Source organism: Benincasa hispida, chromosome 6 (assembly GCF_027475165.1).
Source record: "Benincasa hispida cultivar pf3 chromosome 6, pf3_genome.v1.1, whole genome shotgun sequence".
Lineage (NCBI taxonomy): Eukaryota > Viridiplantae > Streptophyta > Magnoliopsida > Cucurbitales > Cucurbitaceae > Benincasa > Benincasa hispida.
Window position 1 is genome coordinate 24052790 of NC_143483.1, and position 20024 is coordinate 24072813.

At 33.5% G+C, this 20024-nt stretch overlaps 1 pseudogene; it reads left to right on the forward strand.

The window, feature by feature from the left end:
- Positions 1-17080: 17080 nt before the first annotated feature.
- LOC150035524 (pyrophosphate--fructose 6-phosphate 1-phosphotransferase subunit beta-like) lies at positions 17081-20006 on the forward strand (annotated as a pseudogene).
- Positions 20007-20024: the final 18 nt, after the last annotated feature.

The following is a 20024-nucleotide window of genomic DNA, read 5'->3' on the forward strand; positions in this document are numbered from 1 at the left end:
TTTATTTTATTTTCTTTCTCCAGTTTTTTATTCCATCTCTCCAAATATTTTTCTCTCTTCCTCATCTTCTCATTTTCCACTAGAATCATTAAAAAAAGAATTACAAAACTAAGTTTCAAACTCAAGATTTGAATGTGTCTAACTCATAAATGACTTAATACCAATAAGCCAATTATCAAGTTTGATTATTTTAACAAAAGTTAAATATAGATAGAAAATGAAAACGGATTTGAAAGAAACTATTTTTTTAAGTCCTCAAGTTTGCACCATTTTTAGAAATATTTATTAAGAGTTTAAAATAAAAAATGATAATAGTTATTAAACAAGTTTAATGAGAAATGAGAACGTTATCAGACCAATAGTTTTTTTTTTCCTTTTTATAGGACTTAGTATGAAGTCTATTGTTATCAGTGATACTATGATATCATGCTATCAATGAAAACTTTTATACATCATCAAACAATCTCAATGAGTCATTTCATCTCAAATACTATATTACATAATACATAAATATTATCAGTGATATCCTTTACAATGATAGCAATAGAAAGATATCACTGATCGTAGCTATCAATGGTATCCTTTATGACTATCAATGTAGAAGAATATCATTCTATACCTATATGCATCTATAACGACATACAAACACACTACATATATCAACGAATTAATCAAAAGATCCAGATTATTTAGAAACAAGTATAACATAATATCAAATTCAAACAACAAAAAGCATCAAAACATTATCATTGATAGAAATATATCAGTGATAGCCACTATTTGGCTATCATTGATAAAAATATATCAGTGATAGCAATTGATAGCCCATTTCTCAAAATGAAAGCTATAATAACTAATAGCAGCATTCATAATAACAACTATCAATGAAAGCAACTGATAGCACATTTCTCAAATTGAAAGCTATCACTAATAACACTATCAGTTACTATCATTAATAGCAACTATTAGTGATACTCACCGATAACAACATCACAAATGGCAACTGATAGCAATTGATAGCAATTATTAGTCATAGCAACTGATAACAACTATTAGTCATAATAACGGATAACACATTTTTATATTGAAAGTTATCATTGATAACCGTATTACTGATTACAGCTATCAACGATAGCAACTAATAGCACACTTCACAAATTGAAAGCTATTAATGATAGCAAGTAATAGCACACTTCTCAAATTGAAAAGCTACCATCGATAGTAGCTATCAATGATAGCTACCGATAGTAGCTATCTGTGATAGGCATTGATGGCACATTTCTCAAATTGAAAGCTATCACTGATAGCTTTTAATTTGAGAAAATTAGAAAGCATCACGCAAAATAGTGGTTGTGCGTGGGATTTTTAGTCTTTTACCATTTTTTGTTTTATATATACAATTATTTTATTTTTCTACTACATATTCTATTATTTTGGGCTTGAATTCCATTTATACAACTAGCCCTATATAATATAAATAAATAACAAAGGAATATAAAAGAACATAAATAAATAACTTAAATAAAATAAAGATAATAAGAAAATTATGAAATTATGAAATTTTCTCTAATTTCTTTCCAAAAAGTTGGGATTTCTCACCAATCTTCACCACCTTTCAAAATCCATAAAATGATCATTATTTATAGAAAAAATGGCAAGTAGGAGGTGAAATTAGTTGGACACTAAGGATGTGTGTACTCATAAGACATGTTTAAAGACACATGGGGTAGTAGAAGAATGTCATTTGGTCTTCTAGGACACCAAACTTTGGCACTAATGGGAATCTATTATTATTATAATATTTATAATACTCTCCCTTAAATGCATATTATATATATGAAATATGACCCGTTAAAACCTTACTAGGAAAAAAAATCCATTGGGAAAAAAAATCCTAGTGAAGGAAAAAGAGTATATATTTCATATAATCTAATACTCTAAAAAAGAATACAATATATTTACTCCCAGTCATGGAAACATCACTTGAGATTTTTGAGTTGTCACATTCTAATATTGTGCACCAATTTCTGAAAGGTTGCGAGAGATAATGACTTTGTAAATAAGTCTGTCAGGTTATCCTTCGAACAAATTTGTTGTACAGTGATGTCACTAGTTTCTTCAAGATCATGGTGTAGAAAAATTTTGGTAAAATATGTTTTGTTCTATCTTATTTAATATATATTCCTCTGATTTAGGCTATACATGTTGTGTTGTCTTCATATAACATCGTTTGAAGATTTTTACTAGGAGATAAACCACATGTTCCACGAATGTATTGAGTCATTGATATTAGCCATACACTTTCTCGATTAGCCTCGCGAATTGCAAGAATTTCAGCATGATTTGATGAAGTAGCTGTTATGGTCTGTTTCATCAATTATCTTTGAGTTTTCGCATTCTAATATTATACACAAATTTCTGAAAAGTTGTTGTAGATAATGACTTTGTAAATAAGTTTGCTAGGTTATCTTTCGAACAAATTTATTGTCTAGTGATGTCACCGGCTTCTTCAAGATCATGAGTGTAGAAAAGCTTTAGTGAAATATGCTTTGTTCTATCTTATTTAATATATCATCCTTTGATTTAGGATATATATATTGTGTTTTCTTCATATAACATCGTTGGAAGATTTTTACTAGAAGACAAATTATATGTTCCACAAATGTGCTGAGTCATTGATCTTAGCCATACACATTCTTAAATAGCATCACGAATTGCAATAATTTTAGCATGATTTGATGAAGTGGCCGTTATGGTCTGTGTTTCATCAATTACCATGATATAGTAGTTCCTCCACATGTGAATAGATAACCTATTGAGATCTAGCTTTGTGTGGATCAGATAAATATCCAGAATCTCCATAGCCAACTAGATCAAAATTTGATTTATTTGAATAAAATAAACCTATGTCGATCGTTCTTTAGAGATAACAGACCATATCTAAAAACTGGGATACTCCTTCTCTATACTCCACTTATAACTTATTCCTTAGTTTAATTCATTCTTTATTCATCCTTTAAAATAAATCTTTTATGACCAACTTGTAATCTAAAATAATAACCTGGATTAAAGGACAAAGTACAAAGTCTTTATTAAGCATGAATTTTGATTAACTTAATACAAAATTCCAAGTTTGTTCGTAGTATTTAAAATTTTAACTAATTTATAATACGTGATTTGACTTTTTTTGCCCCTAATGTTATTGATTTTTTCCCTTAAACTAAGTTCAAAATTAAGTAAATTATAATATCCATATATAATCCAAAAAATTGCATAAGTTGAAACATCCACAATGCATGGCTTAAATAAAAGGCAATGCTAATTAAAAACAATCCACAATAACATCCATACTCCAAAAAATTGCATAGATTGAAACATCCATAATCCACAATAACATGCTATAAATTAATCCACAATAACATGCTATAAATTAATCTACAATCCACAAAAAGTTGCATAAATTGAAACATCCACAATCCACAATAACAACTCAAACCACAATAACGTGCTATAAATTAATCCACAATCCACAAAAAATTGCATAAATTGAAACATTACAATCCACAATAACAACTCAATCCATAAATTAATCCACATTTCACAATAACAACTTAATCTACAAAAAATTGTATAAATTGAAAAATAATGATTTAAATTAATATACAAAATAAGAGAAAATAAAATGGGAAGTTTATCGGCGGGTGGTTAAAGGAGGCGGCAGCGGTGGCTAGACTAGACGACCGCGCGCGAGGGAGAGGAACGAGGGAGGAGATCGGCGAATGGAAGGGAGAGGGCGGACGATGCGTGAATGGAAGGGAGAGGTCGGACGACGCGCGAGGGAGAGGAGCAGGGGAGGAGATCGGCGGGGAGAATGGGAAAAAGTGCGGTGGTGGGGACGGAGACCTTCGGGGCAACGCCTGTTAAGGTTAGAAATCGGGGAATGTGGAAGAAAGAAAAATGAGGAAAAAGGGATCTGGTTTTTACCAAATCCCATCTTCCGATGTCGCTCGACGAGCGTCAGGAGATCTGTCGGGATGGTTAATGGGGAACTTCCGACGCCTCTTTTATTCGTCGGGAGTTCTCGGAGAATCCGACGCCTCGATTATTCTTCTAGAGTTTCCCGAGAACTCTCGACGATCATTTATGGCGTCGGGAGTTCTTGAGGAACTCTAGACGTCATTTTTCGTCGTCGAGAGACACTATTTCTCCCGACGACCAAACTTCCGACGATCGATTTTAGGCATCAGGGGAACTCATTTTTCTTGTAGTGAGTATATGCTTAATTCCATTCCAATGTCTTTTTGTTGGAGAAAAACTATATCTTACTAATAAATTTATTGAAAATGCAATATCCGGTCGTGTATTATTAGCAAGACACATAAGTGCACCAATTGCACTAAGATATGGTACTTTAAGACTAAGAAGTTCTTCATTATCATCTCGAAGCTGAAATATATCTTTCTTCACATCTTATGAAATAACTTTCATTGGAATGTTCAATGGATGTGCTTTGTCTATATAAAATCTTTTCAAAACTTTTTCTGTATAAATTAGCCGATGGACAAATATTCCATCTGCTAAATGTTCAATTTGCAAGCCAAGGAAAATTTTTTGTTTTTCCGAGATCTTTCATCTTAAATTCTTTCTTAAGATATTCTATTTCCCTTGAAAACTCTTTAGAAGTCTCAATTATATTTAAGTCATCAACATATACAGTTATAATAGCAAATTTTTTATAAAAGCATATGGACATATTGGATTGTTTTGATATTCTTCTTTCAATAAATATCCACTCAGGAAATTGTACCTGTGACATCCCAAAATTTTGTTCGTAATTTAATTTCAATATTTTGTAATATTCGAGATTATTTTTGAATTTTGGAAATTTAATTGGATTACTAAGATTCAATTATTGAGAAAGGGATGTTTCAATTTAATTTTTTTAATTAGAGGGAAATTGTGGGAGTTGGACTTTATGTTACACAAATTTAATTTGAAATTAATGTCAAGAATTATTTACATTTTGGAAGGGGGTTATGTGACAGAAATTTAATTTGAAATTGATGTCAATAATTAATTTCATTTTGGAAGGAAAGGATGTTTCAATTTAATGGTTTAATTGGAGCCCGGAGGGAAGTTATGAAAATTATTTTAATGTCACACAAATTAAATTTGAAATTAATTTCTAGAATTAATTTCATTTTGGAAGGAAGGGGTATTTCAATTTAATGGTTTAATCGGAGGGAAGTTATGGAAATTAGACTTTTAATGTCACATAAATTAAATTTGAAATTAATGTCAAGAATTAATTTCATTTTGGAAGGGGGTTAGTTAAATTCTTTGTGAATTGAAAACTTTAAGGGAGAAAGGGATTAAAAGTTGGAAGCATGGTCTGATTGAAGAAAGATTGTGGAGATTGGAATCTTAAGGGTGGTTGTTGCTAAGGCTTTGTTGGGGTATTGAATTCAAAGATTGATCATTGAAGACTGCCACTTGGATCGATATCTGAATCTAGTATCGAGGTAAGTAATCTTACTACTGGAAACTGCCCACGGGTCAGACACTAGATGTATGCTAGCATGACAGATTGATATTATGACAGAATAATAGCATGATATACTGATAGTATAGTATAACCGATGTATGTTCTTGTATGAGGATTTGAAATATTAACTGTGCACATAGATACTTGAATGCTAACATGAGATTATACTTGATTCCATGAGGTTGTATTTGATATGTGGATATTGAGGCATATATGCATGTTATAGAGCCATGACGTTGAGGTGTATATATATGTTATAGAACCATGTTGTGATACTTATGATGTTGAGACTGTGATAGTGTCCTTACTAATTAGTTAAATGCCCACTAGAGGTTGTATTTCCTTCGAGATTCACCAGAGATTGTGTTTCCTTCGGGATTCACCAGGGGCTGTGTTTCCTTCGGGATTCACCAGGGGTTGTGTTTCCTTCAGGATTCACCAGGGGTTGTGTTTCCTTCGGGATTCATTAGAGGTTGTGGGTCCTACGGGACTTACTAGAAATAGTGGGCATACTTAACTATAGTAGGATAGAAATTAATTTTTCATGTATGTATGTATCCCATGAGGACTAGAGTTTATATATTCCACCAGAGGTAGGCATCTAGAGGACATAGATGCCTAGCCGCAGTAGTGGGGTTACTTACTGAGTATTTTATACTCACCCTTTCTCATGTTTATGTTTCAGATAAAGGTAGAGATGCACCGGCGATTGACAAACGGAATTCGTGATCACTGATAGCTTTTAATTTGAGAAAACAAGAAAGCATCACGCAAAATAGTGGTTGGGCGTGGGTTTTTTAGTATTTTACCATTTTTTGTTCCATATATACAATTATTTTATCCTTCTACTACATATTCTATTATTTTGCACTTGAATTTCATTTATGCAACTAGCCCTATATAATATAAATAAATAACAAAGGAATATAAAAGAATGTAAATAAATAACTTAAAGAAAATAAAAAAAATAAGAAAATTATGAAATTTTCTATAATTTCTTTCCAAAAAGTTGGGTTTTCTCACCAATCTTCACCACCTTTTAAAATCCATAAAATGACCACTATTTATAGAAGAATTGGTAAGTAGGAGGTGGAATTAGTTGGACACTAAGGATGTGTGTACTCATAAGACATTTGTTCAAAGACACATGGGGTAGTAGAAGAATGCCATTTGGTCTTCTAGGACACTAAGCTTTGGCACTAATGGTCATCTATTATTATTATAATATTTATAATACCCTCATTAGATGCCTATTATATATATGAAATATGACCTATTAAAACCTTACTAGGAAAAAAAACTCATTGGAAAAAAAATCTTAGTGAAGGAAAGAGAGTATATATTTCATATAATCTAATACTCTTAAAAAGAATACAATATATTTACTTCCACTCATGGAAACATCACTTGAGATATTTGAGTTGTCGCATTTCAATGTTGTGCACCAATCTCTAAAAGGTTGTGGTAGATAATGACTTTGTAAATAAGTCTGTCAGGTTATCCTTCGAACAAATTTGTTCTACAGTGATGTCACCAGTTTCTTCAAGATCATGAGTGTAGAAAAGCTTTGGTGAAATATGCTTTGTTCTATCTTATTTGATATATCTTCCTTTGATTTAGGCTATACATGTTGTGTTGTCTTCATATAACATCTTTGGAAGATTTTTACTAGAAGACAAAGCACATGTTCCATGAATGTGCTGAGTCATTGATCTTAGCCATACACATTCGACTAGCCTCGTAAATTGTAAGAATTTTAGCATGATTTGATAAAGTAGCCGTTATGGTCTATTTCATCAATCATCTTTGAGTTTTCACATTCTAATGTTGTGCAACAATTTATGAAAAGTTACTATAGATAATGACTTTATAAATAAGTCTGCCAAGTTATCCTTCGAACAAATTTATTGTACAGTGATGTCACGGTTTCTTCAAAATCATGAGTGTAAAAAAGCTTTGGTGAAATATGCTTTGTTCTATCTTATTTAATATATCTTCCTTTGATTTAGGCTATACATGCTATGTTGTCTTTATATAACATCGTTGGAAAATTTTTACTAGAAGACAAACCATATGTTCCACGAATGTGCTGAGTCATTGATCTTAGCCATACACATTCTCGACTATCCTTACGAATTGCAAGAATTTTAGCATGATTTGATGAAGTAGCCGTTATGGTCTGTTTCATCAATCACCATGATATAGAGTTCCTCCACATGTGAATAGATAACCTATTTGAGATCTAACTTTGTGTGGATCAGATAAATATCCAGAATCTTCATAGTCAACTAGATCAAAACTTGATTTATTTGAATAAAACAAACCCATGTTGATCATTCTTTGGAGATAACTGAATATATGCTTAATTTCGTTCAAATGTCTTTTTGTTGGAGAAGAACTATATCTTGCTAATAAATTTATTGAAAATGCAATATCTGATCGTGTATTATTAGCAAGACATAAGTGCACCAATTACACTAAGATATGGTACTTCAGGACCAAGAAGTTCTTCATTATTATCTCGAAGCTGAAACATATCTTTCTTCACATCTTGTGAAATAACTTTCATTAGAATGTTCAATGGATGTGCTTTGTCCATATAAAATCTTTTCAAAACTTTTTCTGTATAAATTAGCTGATGGACAAATATTCCATCTGCTAAATGTTCAATTTGCAAGCCAAGCAAAAATTTTATTTTTCCGAGATCTTTCATCTCAAATTCTTTCTTAAGATATTCTATTGCCCTTGAAAACTCTTTAGGAGTCTCAATTATATTTAAGTCATCAACATATACAGTTATAATAACAAACCCTTATTGTGATTTCTTTATAAAATCACATGGATATATTGGATTGTTTTGATATCCTTCTTTCAATAAATATCCACTCAGGCAATTGTACCACAATCGCCCTAATTGTTTCAATCCATATAGTGATCTCTGTAATTTTATTAAATACAATTTCCAGGAATTTTATTTATATATTTCAGGTACCTTAAATCTTTATGGGATTCTCATATAAATATCATTATCAAGAGATCCACATAAATATGTTGTGACTACATCCATAAGATGCATGTCCAAATTTTCATATACAGTAAGACCGATTAAATATCTTAGTTTAATTGCATCCACCACCGAAAAATGTCTCTTCATAATTAATACCAAGTCTTTGTGAAAAACTTGTGCAACTAGTCTTGCTTTATATCTTGCGACCTCATTATTTAATTTATTTTTTTCGCAAATACTTATTTGTATCCCACAGGTTTGACACCTTCTAGTTTCGGACTACTGGTCCAAAAACTTGACGTTTTGAAAGTGAGTTTAATTCTGCCTCGATTGCTTATTTCCATTGAAGCCAATCTTTTCTATGTCGACATTCTTCAATAGATTTTGGTTCAGGATCCTCATTTTCAGATATAATATCAAGAGCAATATTATACACAAAATTTTTTTCAATAACTACATTAGTTAGGTTCCATATTTTTCCTTTCATGACATAGTTTATTGAAATCTCATTATTATCTTTAGGTATTTCACCTTCCTCACTAGTCATGTCGAGGATTTTTCATGAGTATTTACATCCTCAACCAAGTCTTTTTTACTATTAATTATTTTTTATTTTTGAGGATTTTTATTTTTGGAACCCACTGGTCTATCATGCTTTTGGCGTGTTCCAGACTCATTAGTGACAACTTGTTGTGTTGGGATATCAATTTTTTATAGAACATTTGTAGTTGGTATACATGACTTAGTTTCTTTCTTTGTATCTATAAAAGCATTTGGTAATTAATTTGCTATATTTTACAAATGAATTTTTGTCTGAACTTCAAAGTTCACATTGATCTAAGTGAGACAATAAAGATACATCCATGTTTTGTTTTCTAACTTCTTCATTCCTCCTCCTAATATTGAAAAATTTGTCTCATTAAAATGCAAATCAGCAAATCGTGCAGTAAATACATCACCTTTGAAGACCCATCTTAGTTCAATTGGAACATATACTGTGCATCAAAAAATTCTCAGACGAGAAATATTTGGCTCATGACCATAAGCTAATTGTAATGGCGAGTACTTATAATAGGCTACTGGCCTAATGTGTACAAGTGACGTTGCATGCAAAATAGCATGTCTCCATACAGATGAAGGAAGCTTAGCTCTCATAAGTAATGGTTTGCAATTAATTGTAAACATTTTATAAATTATTATGCTAAACCATTTTATGTATAAACATGAATTACAGGATGTTCAATACTTATCCCAATTGACATACAATAATTATCAAAAGCATGAGATGTAAATTTACCAGCATTATCAAGACGAATGATCTTAATTGTATAATTAGAAAATTGTGCTCTTAACTTAATTATTTGAAAAAGTAATATTGCAAATGCAAGATTTTTACTTGATAATAAGCACACGTGTGATCATATGCTAGATGCGTCTATTAATACCATAAAATATCTAAATGGTCCACTTGTGTTGGGTTTTATCTCCTAAAAACTCGCAGTTTGTAAAATTATAAACATTTTCTATAATCAATATACTTGTTATTGATTTCATAAATTTTATGAAAGTCTAAATCCAATAAATTGTATGAAAGTCTAAATCCAATAAACTAAGACCCATGACTATTGTATGAGTACCTAAACTTTATGTGGAGACATAAGAGTAGATCGGATTCGAGTAAATAGTCAAAATGATCTATGGTACATGAATAAGGTTGGGTACCTTATTCTGGTAACACTATTGGATGTGGCCTACTCTGTAGTTGTTACAAAGAGTTGTAAAGTGCTATATACGATGTGATTCTAATTCGTACATGTTATGACATGAGGAGTGGGGGCGTCTTATGCAATGAGCTTACATAAGATCAGGACCAAGAAATAAGTCAAGACTGACTATTTCACCTAGATGACCTAGGTAACTCGATCTTAATCCTGAGCTAACTATGAACTCCTGTTTATTCAGGATTGCCCTTAGATTTGTATAGTTGAGGGTTGGCTCAAAAACACTGGCTCAATAAGATTCCCATTTCAAGGGTAAGACTGGATAGATAACTAGAGACATAGGGTGCAAGACAGAGTTCACGCCTACCCAATTTAGGTAGCACATTTTTTATGGAATTATGGATTTTGAACTTTGCGCCAGTGCCACCGTTGCAAACTTACCAATGCTTTTCTTCTTCGTCACCATAACCTTCAGAAACTTCGTTCTGTTCAATTGCCTCAGTGAAAGAAATGTTAATATGCAACTATTTCAGCATATCCATGAAGAGTTGATATTGTACCTCATCATTTTTCTTCTTTTTGAGTCTCTGAGGGAATGGCGGCAACTGTATTCTCACGGTCCCCTGTTCTTTTGGCTCTGAGGTGGACACAATCACTGGTTCTATCGCCTCCTTTTCTTCTGTTTCTCTTCGAGTCAATGCAATCTCCGGTTCCAACATAATTGGATCAGTCCGGCTAAGCTTCTTCTCTCCCGCCACAGTCTTTTTGCTCCGCAACACCACAATTTGACATTGTTTTTTTCTCGTACCCCTGGGTTGTGCGGGAGTTCCGTTGAACTCGACAGGGCCCCTTGTGGTCTATTCTTGAGTTCTTCCGGAATTTGTCCCATCTGAATTTCCAGATTGCGGATAGACATTGCTTGATTTTGAAGCATTATTTCATTCTTTTCAATATATTGCTTCAACAAACTCTCCAAAGATAAAGATTGCGACGCCTGCGAACTGTTGGCTTGGTTTTGCATTAAACCGTTTGTTCACGAGAAAAATCCTTGTGGCCCTTCTTTTTGCGCCACTGATTGAAAATTTTGTTGTTGATTTTTCCATGCAAAGTTAGGGTGGTTTCTCTACCCGGGGATGTACGTGTTGGAAAACGGATTATTTTTCATAAAATAGACTGACTGTGGGTTTCTCGGGCATTCCTCCATTGGATGGCCTTCATCGCAAGTAGCACAACTTGCGGTCATCTGGTTGATTGCGTTGACTTGCCCACTATGCGTTCCTGGGCTACTGATTGCGACTCCTTGAATCAAATTCATCATCGTAGTCATTTGGTTCTGAAGGGATGCGATGACCCCGTTATTTGCGTCACTATCTTTGATTCTCAATTTTTGATCGCTTTCTCTCCAGTCTTCACGATTTTTAAAAATACGATCAAGTATATTCTTGGCCTCATCGTAAGTCTTATGCAGCAGACCTCCAACTGCTGCTGCATTGGCAGTCGTCTGCGATGCAGGGTTTAGTCCGTGGTAGAAAATTTCTATTTGTAAGCAGTCTGGTAAGCTGTTATGCGAACAATCTCTTACCAGCCTCTTAAACCTCGTCCAAGCATCACTGAGCGATTCGTCAATTTCCTATTCAAAATTCGTAATTAACTTCCTCCTTCTGGCGTTCTCCATCGGAGGGAAGTACTTCTTCATGAACTTCTCAACTACTTGTTCCCATAATGTAATCTCCCCCGGTTCGAGAGAATAAGCTCATTTTTGTGCCTGGTCACACAAAGAAAATGGGAACAACGTTAGTCGAATCTCTTTAGTAGAGATATTTGGGAACACAAAAGTGTTGTAGATTTCAATAAAACTCCGGAGATGGGCGTGTGAATCCTCGCCACGCCTTCTTCTAAACTGTTCGGTCGTTTGAATCATCTGCAACATAAACGGTTTCATTTCAAACCTCGATCCGTCCAGAGCTGGCCTCATGATTCATAGGGAGAAATCATATATGTTGGGTGACGCATAGTCTCAAATGGGTCTATTGCGGTCATTCGCCGGGAGGATGGGATTGGCCATTATATTATTTGCGTTTGCGGCCCTCTCTTCCGGTTGTTCTGCTATTCTTGGGGTTCTGTCTTATTGTTGTTGGCAGTTGTTTCTCAATCTTTGTCGGAACGTTCTTTCAATCTCTGGGTCGTAATTCGCCAGTGATTGAAAGCTGCAAGGAAAATAAAAAAAAATACTATTTAGCACAATGTATTGCCGTAGTCCCTGGGAATGGTGCCAAAAACTTGATGCGTGATTAATGCGATGAAACAATGGTGTAGAATGCGATAGTGGAATATGCGTTGTGCAAGAAAATTTTCTCAGCAAGATCCAAGTATAAATCCTACTGAGTTGCCTGGTAAGCCCAGGGTCGAACACAGGGACTAAGGACACAGTATGCGATGGTAAATTTTGATTACTTTGCAGTAACAAATAAATCAAAGTGTTGGTTGGGTTGTTGTTTAAGGTATAAAGTGTATGCAGCGGATTCTAGAAAAGAGTTAATTATGCGAAAGATATGATGAGTATGCGGAGGAACGAGTTGAGAAGGTCTTTAGCTAGCATTTCCTGAGAATGCATTCAAGCTATACGATCATGCTACACTCATGCAACAACAATTCATTTTCCAATCAAATACGTTAGGTCCTAGTTCTAGGATGCGTGCGATGTATGCGATGATGTCTATAGAGCTTATTCCTAAGTCTCTACTTCTTTCCTATGCAATGATGAAAGATGCACACAAGTACAAGGTGACCGCATACAATCATATCCTATCTTTAGGGTGCATGCGATGTGTTAATAGCAAACATAACTTATTCCTAAGCTTTTATCTCTTGATTATGCGGTTCTAATCTGACTTTCCTGAGCCTAGATTCTAATTTGAATTTTCCAAGCCTAGATTCTATCCTTTGACTACCCTCTCAAGTATCTCTAAAGGGCGAATGACGCATACATAATATAAGATGATCTTATAAAGTGAAGATCCCAGGTTATGCTAGCTAAGTGCTTCTCAACCCATTCGACAGATTTAGCTACTCATGCGTAATGTAAAGAGAGTGGATAGATATAAAGATGCAATTTCTATTTTTATAAATAACTTCAGAATACAAAATGGCAATGGAAAAATAAGGGTAGAGAGCTTGGTAGCAATATCTTGCTTCCCAAAGCTTTTACACTGAGTTATCTTTATTCTGCCCAAAAGATATTCTTGCTTCCATAAGAGTTGGCCTTCTCTCTGTTTTCTACGCTTCCTGGTACTCTTCCGAGTTCATCAGGACGATCTCTTGGCGTAATCTCCCTTCACTTGCTTCCGCTTTCTAAATATGTAAAATTTAAGATGGTGAAGAAAAACTCTAAAGTCTGAGAAGCAGAATCGAACTATCCAAACTCCTTAAAGGAAGGTGGCTTTCAGTATTTATAGAACTTCAGGGTGAAAAGCTTTTTCTCTCGAATGATTGCATTGATGGGATGTCATTAATTCTCTATCTGATGCGCTGAATATTTGTCACCGAGAAGTTGTGTGTACTTGCTGTAGTATCTTGTTAACGGCTTGTCAACTTAATTCGAAATCAATCATCATCAGCTTTCTGTCCCATCCTGATTTATTAAGCTTTCACCTCGATGCGACGACTATATGCGGCCACCTTCCTGAACAGATTTTCACGAACACAAACGATCGCATCTCCTTATGGTTGCAATCTTTTATGCGCTCAGACGCTAATTTCCTTGGATCGCAATTTCGCCTTGCGTCAACGCATTTTCCTGCATAAAATACATAAGTTAGCTGTTTTAATGCGATGGACGCATGCGATCGCAATGTTGTAAACTTAATGCTTTTGGACGCAATATTATATATTTTTATCGTCACAATCCTGCATTGTTTTATATCTTTGTGCCATAATAACGTGCATTTCTGCCCATTATCATTAGTGTTACCAGAATAAGGCACCCAACCTTATTCATATACTATATAGATCATATAGACTATTTACTCGAACTTGATCCACTCTTATGTCTCCACATAAAGTTCAAGTACTCATGTAATAGTCATATATCTTTTAGTTTATTGGATTTATTTCTAAAACGAAATAAGCAATTCATATATTCAATACAACTTTATTGATTCAAACTTCAATAATAACTTTATTGAATTTATCATAATAAGTTTATTGTTTACAAACCACGAGTTTTAGGACATAAAACCCAACAGTGCACGCTCGTGTTACACACGCTGCCTAGCGCCTGACAGCTACCCACGCCCACTAGATTGCCTAAATAACCTCAAAAGCCGTGTTTTTGGGGATCAAACCTATTTTTAGATATTTTGAAGTGGGTAAGTTGGTTATTTTAAAGACCGAAATGGGTTTATTGGAGGAATTTCTAAACTACTCTTTGATTTCTTTGAAAAGAAGTAGAATTCTAGGGAATCAGACCAAGAACTGCTCGAGGAAGATTTTAAGGAAAATCTTCAAGAGGATTGTGAGTGGGATTTTATTATTTACGTATGTTTGTAATTATATATATATGTGTAAGGTTTTGAAAATTGATATGATCTGGAAATGTGTTTTCTAGATTTTATTTGTTGATTTGATTTTTGGTGTTTATGCATAACATGAATATTGGAAACTGGGATTGTACCTTGGGAAATTGTTAATGTGTCTCAAGCACGTCTAATGGGATATTATCGACATGTGCACATTCGATGGACTATAAGGATACTGGGATTATTTCCACAACATGTATAACGGGAAGTTCACGGGAACCCCCGGGGAATACATGATCATGTCAGGGTTAGCCAGTTATCAGACTGGGAAAGTTACATTTCTATGTGTGATGGTTGCTTGATTGTGGAATTGGTTTCCCAAAAATGAATTTCTTTCTTTTAAAAATACATCACTTTCTAGGCTTTTTAGTTTACATTTTTCAATGTTTTATTTCCCTCCTCCCCCCAGGTAGTAGAAGTGGAACATTCTGGGAAAAGCCACTCAAGGTCTGGAACTGCTGCTCTCTGACAGAACGATACTCGGATCGGGTTATCTTTGAAATTCATTAGAATTAATTAGGATTGAAAATGTATTTAAAATGAATGCTTGTAACCTCTGCTAAAATTAATTAATTAGATCGTACGTGTTGTGTTACTTAATGAATTGGTAGAAGTGGACAGTTGATATCACAAGGGTGACATTGGTTATCTTCACATCTCTTTCTGGATTTGGGAGATAAAACTCAGGAGGGGGTATGAAAAATTAAACTATGCATCTATTTTCTTACTTGTTGCCACAATAGAGCCATTAAGCATACTTGATTTATTGTTGTATATGAGACATGTAAAAGGAATGTTTAGATTTTTTTTTTTTACGAAAACATAGGAGTTTAACTTTCAAACATCAAGGGCAAAAATTTGCGAAATTGTATAGGCAGATTTGAGAAATAAATTAGACAATTATATCTTTAAATATAAGGTTTCATAAAAGTATCATAACCCATGACTTTGAATAAATATTAATGATATTGTATATACAAGAAAATGGATATTTATCATGGTTTATGTTAATGACATATTACTCATTATGAATAATATGCAAAATTTCAATATAGCATAATAGTTTGACTACCTAACCAATTTCAAATAAATGATCTGAAATGACTTGGTATATTTTATTGCCAAATAGAGATTAAGGACATAATGTAAATTATCTCAAGCATCTTATATTTACAAAATTGTTGTCAAATATTCGGTGAAAAACTTTAAAAGAATGGTAGTGTATAACTAATGTGAAGTTGATTAAGTTTAGAGAAGAGTATCCTTAGACACCGCAAATGTTGAGGGCAAACGACTAATTATCTTCTATTAGTAGAAGACAATTGATGTATAAATAAGACATAATTAACATTCAATATACAATTAGTTAGTTGCAGTGACCCAAATTTATACATTTATTTAACTAACTTATATTGAGATTATTACTCACAACACAAAATTTCTTTTTTTAAAAAATATATCTTCGGCTTCTATTAAAAATATATCTAATCATGCTAAATAAAACTTAAACTAAAGTTTAGCAATGAAAATCATAAAATAACAATATGTTTTTAAATATCAAGTAAACATAAAATAAACATGTGGTTCTAAATTAACTAGACTAAAATTTTGGAAAAATGTCTTATGTCTCTTCCTCTTCTATGTCAAGATCACCCTCAACGAACTCATCATCATTTATATGATTATCTGAAAAAGTAATTAAACTACGAGAGGTAGTATAAAAAATACTCTAAAAGAACCTCCATGCTCAATCACACACAACATGCTTGCATGCTTGCATATCCTAACCTAGCAAATATACCATGAGACACCTTAAATAAACATAGCTACACTGGATTACATAACCTTACATACATAACCGTCAATTCCGCGTGTAATAATTTTAAATAATTGTCCCTTATAAATACCATTAACATGAACTAGTTTGTTTCGTAGGACTCAACCCTTAGCAGAAACCATACTTATCATATCTACATCTAGCTCTATAATATATCTGCTTAATAAAAATACAACTATACAATTAATCTAGACAATAATTTAAAATCTAAATAACACTAAAGTGCACCTAGGTTTTCTATGAACAACCCCAAAAGGAAGTTGAAATCTAGAAAAAATGATCCAAGTACTGCTTGATATGTTCTCCTCTCTTGGATGGAGGAGACCTTAAGTAACTAAAGAGCTTGAGATAATGCTTATATAAGACGTACGAACACGCTTAGAGTCTACAAAAATGAATAGGGAAAGTGTTGAGAATGCGACCAAAGTCCCTCATTTGTTAGATGAGGGGAGGATCATAGGTATATAAGAGAGGACAACTATTGTCATTGGTATGGAGCCTCTTGGGGTGAAACCAAGAGTAAAGCCATGAGGGTTTATGCTCAAAGTGGATAATATCATACCATTGTGGAGATAGTTGGAGGGTCGTTGTCCCTATTAAGTGGTTTTAAAGCCATGCCCCTAACTTAGCTATGTCAGTAGAATCCTCAACTGCTGAACAAAGATGTATAGTGGAGCTTTGGAAGTAGTCATGGTGTGATCTTTGGTTGAACTCTATTGGATAGGCGGTAGGCTCGGATGAAGAGGTGCTAACCTAGATAATAGTTAAATGGATGGATGATTATTTGAGGGGAGGTTTGATAGTTCTTTGTTCAAGGGGATGATTGTTGGAAATGCGACCAAAGTCCCACATTGGTTAGATAAGGGGAGGATCATGTATGTATAAGGGAGGACAATCATTTTCAATGGTACGAGGCCTTTTGAGGTAAAACCAAAAGCAAAGCCATAAGGGTTCATATCTAAAGTGAACAATATCATACCATTGTGGAGATTTTTTTTCTTACCGATTGTTCTAAAAATAGTTTTGATGTGCTGACATGTTCATAATAACTGAATTATTGACATTACCAGTATTTCAAGTTTAGATATGTCCATTTTTTGAAAATATATATTTATAAATAAATAAATAATATCAATAATAAAGCCCATCTTGTTGCTTCATCTGTAAAAGACAGGGCACTTCTCTCTGCTCAATTTTATTAACCTCTCTATTTGATCTACCTAATGTGAGATTGTACTTTTTCTTTGTTGTGATGTTGATACCTTTTTGTTTCTCACTCAAGTTTCAAGTTTATTATCATATGGCATTAACAGTGTACATATATCCATAGTTGGACGGCTTATGGGTCGTGCTGCTTTTCACATCACACTGGAGTGTACTTTGCAAACTCATCCAAATATTACTATTATTGGAGAAAAGGTATCTGCTTTATTTAAACTACTTAAGATAGAAACCTTTGTCAAGGAGGACATTTATCTCCACATGCTTTACCATATAGAAATCTTTGTCAAAAAGGGCATTTACCTCCACATGCAACCCTAGGGTTGTTTATTCTCTTTGAGAACTAGATTTTGTCTCAGTAATAACTAATAATCTCTGCAACAGATACTCTCATGTAACCATGAAAATTGAAATTGTTGAGTTAGTTAATATATCCTGTTTCAGAATTTCATCTTCTTGCATTTTTACATGGAATGGTAAATATCAAACGAAACTTAAGGGTAAAGATGAAAATTTATGATAAACAAAGGATTCATGGAATTAGGTTGAAACTTTTAATATGGTGCAATGGAACTAAGTATTGACATCCCATATCGTATTCAATTGCCTAAGTGATATCGGATTCCTTTTTTGTCAGCTTTGAAAAATTTGTTCTTTACCATCTAATTATAGTTGACTCATGGAGATTTATTGGTTTTGAATGTATGCAGGCGAAAAAAATTTCAGACAAAAAATAATGTGTTTTGAATGTTGACTCATTTATTGATAGAGCCAGTTTATAGGGTACATCGAATTTACAATGTGTTTTGCAGGTTGCGGCTAAGAAGCTTACCTTGAAAAACGTTACAGACTACATTGTCGATGTAATTAGTAAACGTTCTGAGGTTATTAATTATGGTGTTGTACTTATTCTCGAGGGTCTGATTGACTTCATTCCAGAGGTATTTATCTTGTTATTGTAACTAATTGTGTTTATTTCTTTTGGTTGTATGCTCACTATCCACTAAACCCAAGATTCTTGAGATCAATATATCATTCTTGAATTGATATCATTTATAACCCGCTTTCTACAGGTGCAACAGCTTATTTTGAAACTCAATGAAATTCTTGCCCATGATATTATAGATGAGGATAGGTTATGGAAAAAGAAACTTACTACTCAATCTCATCACCTTTTTGAATTTTTCCCACAAGCAATTCAAGAACAATTGTTGCTTGAAAGAGATCCACACGGCAATGTCCAGATAATTGTTTTTTCTTTTTGTTTTATACATGTCTTTCCATGAAACTGAGTTGGAAAAGAGAAGGCAAGAAGGTGCATATAATGGGTGGCCAATTCAAGGGGCAGTCACATTTCTTTGGGTACTTATTCTATTCGTGCTTGAACTTTTGCTGTTTTACTTAAACGCTCATGTTTAATAATTTAGTGATATCATATATTATATTTAGTACTTGGGTAGTAGGCAAATCAGTTGAGATCTAAAAAACATGCATGTTGGTAAATGCATTAAGATCTTTTAAATTCATATTTGATAATTAGAGGTACCAAGTATCTAGACTTCCATAATGAACTCGTAAAAAAAAGGGCCAATCAAGTGATGGGTTAGGCTTACAGCTAATTGACTTTCAAATGTAAACTTACGAATGGTATGCGCGAATGGCCACGAGATGATACGAAAAAAATTGTACTTTGCTGGTTAGTGCTTTGTGTGTTATCTCTGTTTATTTCTTCTTTTGACTTATAGGTACGAAGGGATATGTGATTTACCCATGAACTTTGATTCAACATATTTCTATGCTTTGGGTTACACTGTTGGAGCTCTCCTCCAGAGTGAAAAAACTAGACCAATATCATCGATATGTCTGTCCCTTTTCTTGTACCTTCTGATCATTTTAGTCCCTAACCTTTTAATTTTTCATTCTTTTTCTTGTTATCAGTTTCCTCCATAGATTTTTTCCTTGTTTCTATTACTTATAAGTTAGTTATGCATACCAGGTAGGAAATTTGGTTGCTCCAGTTGAAGATTGGATGGTTGGCGGAACTGCATTGACTTCATTAATGGACATGGAGAGGAGACACGATATGATTTCTTCATAAAACGTGCATTTCTATTCT